Here is an 8,054-nt window from a genome sequence, read left to right as displayed (position 1 = left end):
TAAGGAGAGATTAAAGATGTCCCAAAGTCATTAAAAGTCCTATTCTGATATTAGAAAAAAAGAGCTTGAATTTGAGGTGGATGATTGGGTCTATTTAAAGATTTCACCCATGAAGGGTGTAATGCATTTTGGAAAGAAAGAGAGATTGAGTCCTAGATATGTTGGACCTTATAAAATTTTGATATGTGTTGGCAAGATGTCTTATGAGTTAGATTTTCCACTTGAGTTAACTCTAGTTCACTCGGTGTTTCATGTGTCTATGTTGAGAAAGTTCGTGGGTGATCCAAACTTCATTATGCCATAGAAGGAGTTAAGTGTTGAGGAGAATTTGACTTATGAAGAAGTTCTGATGGAAATCTTACACCGGTAAGTTAAGAAGTTAAGAAACAAAGAAGTTGTGTCCGTCAAAGTGTTATGGAGGAATCAACAAGTAGAAAGTGCTACTTGGGAGGCGGACACAGATATGATGAGATGGTACCCGTACCTCTTTCCCTCTACTCAAGCCTAAAGTAGTAAGTTGTTCTTATTCAATCTAGTTGAACTCTTACGTATTCAGTTCCTCCCATGTCATTCATTTGCATGCATGTTCATGAAAAAGTTTATTTTAAAAAGAAGATTATGATTTTATGTTAAGTTGAAGTTTTTATGTTCCATGCATTTTTAAGATATCATCATGATCATGTTGGATTTCTAGTCCTCTTTCTGTGTCCTTCCTGTGATAAGTTAATCTCATTCGAAGATGAATATTTCGAAAGGGGAGATATTTTAAGACCCCATTAGTTGAAAAAATGGAACCAAGGAGAAAAGTCTCAAAATTTTGAACCTATCCTTGACTACGAGTCACTCTACGGCTCGTATAGCTTTCTACGGTTCATATACATGAGTCATAGAGTGGCCCTTTTTAGCAAAGCTGATGTTGCCTCTGGAGAGGTTCTACAATTCAATAGGATGGGTCGTCGTCCTATAGATGGGTCGTAGAAGCCCCTTGTAAACCAAGTTCAGAGGCCTTGATTCAATAATTCCTCAGGGACGAGTCTATGACTTTCTAGGATGGGTCGTAGGAACTATGATGGGCCATAATAACTACCCGTGACAAAACTTTATAGACCTATATTTTTTTGCAGGTTTTGGGACCTTCAAGACTAGCCTTGTAAATGACTCGCTTTCAAGTTGACGTGTCATAAACTTGAACCGTTCCCAAACTTCAGAGACTCTATTTTCTGACCTTGTCTCATACCTGCACGATGAGTCATTTAGAGGACTCATCATTCCTTCGATGACCCATAGGAGTTGGTTCGTAGATTCAAAATTTAAAGTTTAAAGAAGGGTAATTGTATATTTTCCAAAATTTAGTTCAATGAACCTAGACACTTTTATGTCCAAGTTCAGAGTCTATAAATATTCAATTCTAAAAATTCCCCTCCTATTCAATTCATTCTTCCAAAATTTCCAAGGCAAGGACTCTCAAATTCTCTCAAGGTTTTTCCTCTAAATTCAAGCTAGGGTTTCCAGATTTCTTCAAGGTTCTTCTTTAATTCTTAGTGAATTCAAGAAGGTAAGTGGAGATTGATTCAAGGGACCTTTTCACCAATGAAGTCCCAAAGATTTCTCAAGTTTTTATTCACTTTACAATTGATTATGAATCCTAGTTTTGATGAATTGCATTGGGCTGATTTGATTTCATTTTAAAAGGTTATCAATGATCTTTATATGAATGTTCTCATATTAATTTCATGATTTCAAGTTGAATTATAGATATCCATGCATAAAGCTATATTTTGAAGCTTTGATTATGAGTAGAAGATGCATTTATGAGTTGATCATGAGTTACATAATTTTTAATGAAAGTTTTATATGAATTAAAGTTGAGATTTATGATTCCAAAGTTAAAGCTATGATGATGATCAAAGTTCAGATCAAAAGATGTTTTAATGATGGTGATAACGGCAATTCTCATCGAAGTTATAGATTCTTATGAATCACTAAGTAGATGAGCTATTCCTAATATATGTTAAAGATGGATTGATATGCAATTACTATCTTTCCCTACTATTTTATCATTATATTTTTATGAGTTTTCGTTGAGATATTAACTAAGCACCGAGAGGGATTTTGGGTAGGGTTCGGTCCGGTAACGCAATTAGTTACCCATTAGATCTTAGTATCAACCTAAAGTCCCAAACTACGTTGCCCACATAGGTTGTTTTTATGGCCTAGATAGTGGATACATATATAGCACATTTGAGTTGAGTTGAGTTACTTTTGGATTATGCCCTAGCATGGTAGCCTCCCCTATTTCGATGTAAGAGTCATCATCTTGTCTCGATGCAAGAGTCATCGGATTCCATGTAGTAGTTCTCATGGTCTTAGTTTTTGGTTTACGGTTTTATCCCATACAAGTTCAAGTTAAAGCTATGAGTTGTCAAGTTATGAGTTGGAAGTTTAAGTTCTTATGATATGAATTGACCATGAATTTCTTATCTTTTAAATTGCTTTTAATCTATACTAATGTTCATTATGATTGGTCATGCATCTTATGACATATTGATTACGTTCTTTTACTTGTTCCTACATACCTCTCATACTTAGTATATTCCAATGCGATAATGCATATTTTACCTACATTATCTCATAATGTAGGGAAGGACGACACTCGCGATCATCCTATTCATGGGTAGTGATTGCCCTAGATTTCTCAAGAAGTTGGTGAGTCCTCATTCTATCGAGGAAATGTCATTTGTTCATGTTACTATTGTTTTGACTTTCTTCTATTGTTATGGTGTGCTAGGAGCTTGTCCTAAGCCCCCGTCAAAGGTTGGACTAGAAGTATGTTTAGACCATATTATGATGTAGTCCGGTTGGACACCGATTGAGCTTGTTATCCCTTAGTCCCATCCCCTTTGAGTGGATTACTTCCGCTTATGTTTTAATGTTCTTTACCTTATGTATGCGATGTATGTTAAGATGTCTTATGGTTGGGGTCCCCGGCATACCAATTATCATGTCGCGGCTTGGCCCTAGTTTAGGTCTTGATATATTCTTTCTACTTAACCTATGAGTTCCAGTTAAATTAGTCGATTTCAACTAGAAATTGGTCTTGTGAAGATTGTTTCTTAATGGGCTATTTTGAGGCGTTTTAGTGCTCATATTGTGCCTATTTTTGGGGAATAAGGTCCTTGATCTAGTTGAACCTATTGACGGAGTTAATTTCATGATTCCTTGTGCGGGTACCATAATTCCATTTTGGCTCAATTTTAGACCTAATTTCGTGTGTTGCAATTTGGGTGTCAAAATGATCTTATTGATGTCTTGTTTACTATTTTGATAGTGTGACATCATTCGGAGGATTCTCGAAAATAAAAAGTCCCAATTTTGAGATTTAGAGCATGCGTATTCAGCGTCAAGGTAGCTACGACTTACTATTCTTAGACCTTGCTTATTGATTGTTCTAGCATGATAATTTGTTAAGTATTGGGATGGATTTAGCATGATTCTCTATTTTTATCGACATCGAATTTCTTTAGCCTTGTTTTGGTTATTTTGGGTAATGTTTAAGTTGACCATGACTAGTTCAATGTCGTAATTATACTTGTAGGTTGTGAGTTGGCTATAATGGTCTGTACTAATGTTGTGGAGCCTTAGTCTAGGTTTGGCTAGTATTTTCCTTGGTTGTTAGCTTTTGTAGCCCGTGGGGCTTGTTTTGGGGATTTGGTTGGGTTAGATATAACCCATTGGGCTAGGTGGTGACCTTCGTGAAACCCTTTTAGTATGTGTGATCTATTAGCTGTAGCAAGATGAATATTTAGACTGGTTCATGACCCTATTCCTTTTCGTATAATAGTTGAACCGAGGTGAGATTTTAGGATGGACTTTCAATTCCAATGTAATATTCTAGGATGTACTATGGTTTGTCAATGCTTTTTGATGTAAGATTCTAGGAAGGAATCGCAATCCGGGCTTGCTAGCTTTTGACAAGGCTTTTTGATGTAAGATTCAGGAAAGGATTAGCAGCTCTGATTTAAGATTCCAAGGTGTTCAAGGTTCTGACAAGGCTTTCGGATGTTTAGTCCTTTGAAGGTCTAGAAATTCAATGTAAGATTCGGGGTGTGGTATGATCTAACAAGGCTTTCAGATGTAAGATTTTGGAAAGGACTAGCTATTCTGACGTAAGATTTTGAGAGCTACTAGGTTACACGGTATTTTGGAAAGGTGTTCATGTTTATTTATGAGTTGTTCCATATAGTGTAGTTTTTGTGTGTACATATCGACCTTATAGGGGTTCAGCCGGGTAATTGCTTCTTGGGTTATTGTTGTTATGCCTTGTTTATGCCTTCTGGGCTTATGGTGATTTAGTTAGGATTTAGATAACTTTATTGCTTTCATTATTTAACTTAGTTGCTTTACTTAGATTTATGACTAGCTATACCTTTATTGTTTCCTTATCACCCTGTTATTTACTCGCTTGTTATTATGTTATTACAATCACAAGATCAATAGGCCTATGATGCCTACTAGCAACCATTATTTTTTATACTTATACTACACTTTGTATCTCTTTTCCCTGATGTAAATTCGAGCTCTAGTCATCCCTATTGATCTCTCGTGTTGCAATTGGTATTCCAGAGATTGAGGGTGAGCGTATTGGCGTTTGTGGTTGACTCAAATCCTGCAATACATTTTGACCTAGTATTTTTTATTTTGAGACAATCTGCATATTTCATTGTTTATGTCTAGTCTGTACTCGGTCTTTTATAGTAGCTTTGCACTATCACCAACCAAATTTTGGGATTGAGCTGTATTTTTGTATTAATTTTGGGGTTATATATATATATATATATATATAATATTATTTCTACCTTAAATATATTTTATTACGCTTCTGTCTATTTCTTCCGCTCGCTAGGCTCGTTATGGTGGTTTCGGGATAGGGGTTGACTTACTACTGTTGGATTTAGTAGGTGCCATCATGCTCTGAGATTTTGGACTGTGATAATATTTTCTCAATTTGATTAATTTTTTATCTCTATGCTAGTTTATTGTATTTACTTTATCTAATTTATGTTATTAAGATTGTTAGTTTGTAAATTTGATTGTGAATTAGTTTATGAACTTATAATTTTGATTTTAGAGTTATGATTTGAATTGATATTTTTAAAACTATATTGTGAATTAGGGATTTTTGAACTTGAATTGAAGTATTTTTGAACTCTAGAACTTATTAGAAGTTAAAAGTTAGAACTTGAATGTCATGAACTTGAACTTTAGAATACTTGCATTTTAGGATTTTTGAACTTGAACTTAGAAAAAATTATTGGTTTGTGTATGGTTGAACTTTAAAACCAAATAGAAGTTTGAACATAGAACTTGAATGTCATGAACTTTAACTTTTAGAATACATAAATTTTGGAATTATTGAACTTGAACTTAGAAAAATATTGGTTTGTATTTTTGAACATTAGACCTAATTAGAAGCTAGAACTTCGAACTTGAATTTCATGAACTTGAACTTTAGAAATATACTTGAATATTGGAATTTTTGAACTTGAACTTAGAAAAATTATACGATTTTATGATTTTTGAACTTTTAGAACTAATTAGAACTTAGAAGTTAAATGTCATGAACTTGAACTATAGAATACTTTAATTATAGGATTTTTGAAATTGAACTTAGAAAAATTATAGTATTTATAATTTTTGAACTTTAGAACTAACTAAAAGTTAGAACTTGAATGTCAGGAACTTGAACGTCATGAACTTAAACTTTAAAAAACTTTAATTATACGATTTTTGAACTTGAACGTAGAAAAATTGAATTGTATTATTTTTGAACTTAGTTTGTGAACTTTAGAAATCTTGAATTGTAGTCTTTATGAACTAAGCTTGAACTTAAAAATCTTGAATTGTAGGATTTATCAACTTATAAGCTTGAACTTTAGAAAGCTTCAATTATAAGATTTTTGAACTTAGTTTGTGAACTTTAAAAATCTTGAAATTGTAGGATTTATGAACTTAGGTTGAATGTTGGAAAACATAAATTGTAGTATTTATCAACTTAATTATAAGGTTGAACTTTAGAACCCTTGAATTATAGTATAATTATGAACTTGAATTATAGGATTATTCTTACCTTGAACTTTAGAATTTGTGAACTTGAATTTGATTTTAGATTGAATTTTTTTAAGTTGAATTAAAAAATAAATAATAAATATAAAGTTCAATATTAATAGCAATATATTTTTTAAAGCTTGTTAATTATGAATAAATCTAATTTATAATTGAATATTTTTTTTAATGGACCATCCTTTGTGGATGTATGATATGAATTATAAAACTACTGGTGGTATGAAATTGATTTTTTGATGGTGTAAAAGGTTTAATGATCATGCACTGACAGTTGATATTGAAAAATGGATTTTCTTAGGTGTCTTTATAGTACATATAATGCATGAAATTTTTTAATCTGGACACAATTATGATTCATTTTATCATAATGGAATTAAGCCTCGATATTTTGCGTGGGTTGATCATGGAGGGATAGATTGATTGAATGGTATACTTTATAATTTGTTGCTCGTGGATGAATATAATATGCTTGTGCATGATCAAATTATGGTTCAACATGATAGGGTACAACACAAATTTAAATATGATAGGGTTCATGTAATGATCAATGATGCTTTCAGAATTTGGGGTGGGATTGAACCCAAATAATATTTTGTAGTTCCTAATGAAGAAGCAAGACGCCTCGATCAACAATTCGAAGAGGCTAGTCGCCTATTATGCGAAGGGAGTTTGTATTCTGCTTTGTTAGTTATAGTTAGAGTAATGACTATTAAATCAGACTGGAGTGTTTATCATACTTTTATGGTCTAAATGGTTGATCTTTTGAGTAAACTTGTAAATCCAGAGATGAACATACCTAAGAATTTTTATCAGGCAAAGAGATTGGTTCTAAGTTAGGATTTTTATATGATAGAATTCATTGTGGTGTAAATGATAACATGTTGTTCTATAAGATTGATAGTGAATTAAAAAATTATAAGTTTTTTGGACATGCTCGTTATAAGCAATCTCTTGGTGGATGGTTCTAGTTAAGACGATGAAGTATTTATCTCTTATTCCTAGGTTAAAGAGATTGTGCACATTGATGAGTTATGCCCCACATATAAGAAGTCACTGTGAAAATATAAGGCCACTTGACGTCTTATTTTATCCATCAGATGGAGAAACATGAAACCATTTCGATAGCATATATCCTAATTTCACTAGTGAACCAAGAAATGTTAGATTAGGATTTTGTGCAAATGGTTTCACACCATTATGTAATTTTGCTTCATCTTATTCTTGATTGACTATATTTCTTACTATGTATGATCTTCCTCCTGAAATATACATGAAAAGTCTCTATAGGTCCTTGTAATTCAAAAAGTTTAATTGATGTCTATCTACAATAATTGATAAATGCTAAAATAATTGTGATTTGAAGGTGTAGTGACTTATGATATATCAAGTAAGTAAAATTTTGTTATGCATACTTCTTTAATGTGGACTATTAATTATTTTCCTGCATACGAAATGTTGTCTGGTTGGATGACTGTTGGAAAGCTAGCTTGCTCGTATTGCATGGAAAATAGTAAGTCATTCACTTTAAATCATGACCAAAAAAATTCATAATTTGATTGTCACTGTTAGTTCTTACCAATGGACCACTAGTTTGGAAAGATGAAAAATGCATTCAGAAAAAAATATGCTTGAAAATGACCTTCCACATCCAATACTCATAGGATATCAAATTTGGGAGAGAGTTTGTAAATTGTCTAAAGTTACAAAAACTTGACCTTCTAAGACTTCTTGGATAGTGTATTGAACATAATAGGATCAAACATGACATATTTTGGGAATTGTCGTATTGAAAGGATAATCTTCTACGACATAATCTTGATGTGATGCACATTGAAAAAAATTAATTTTGATAATTTTCTTAACACAATAACGAGTATTAATTAAGGGCAAGACAAAAGACAATCCAAAAAATAGAATGTACATAAGGAAAA

This window comes from Solanum dulcamara, chromosome 4 (assembly GCF_947179165.1).
Source record: "Solanum dulcamara chromosome 4, daSolDulc1.2, whole genome shotgun sequence".
NCBI lineage: Eukaryota > Viridiplantae > Streptophyta > Magnoliopsida > Solanales > Solanaceae > Solanum > Solanum dulcamara.
This window is presented reverse-complemented; position numbering follows the sequence as displayed.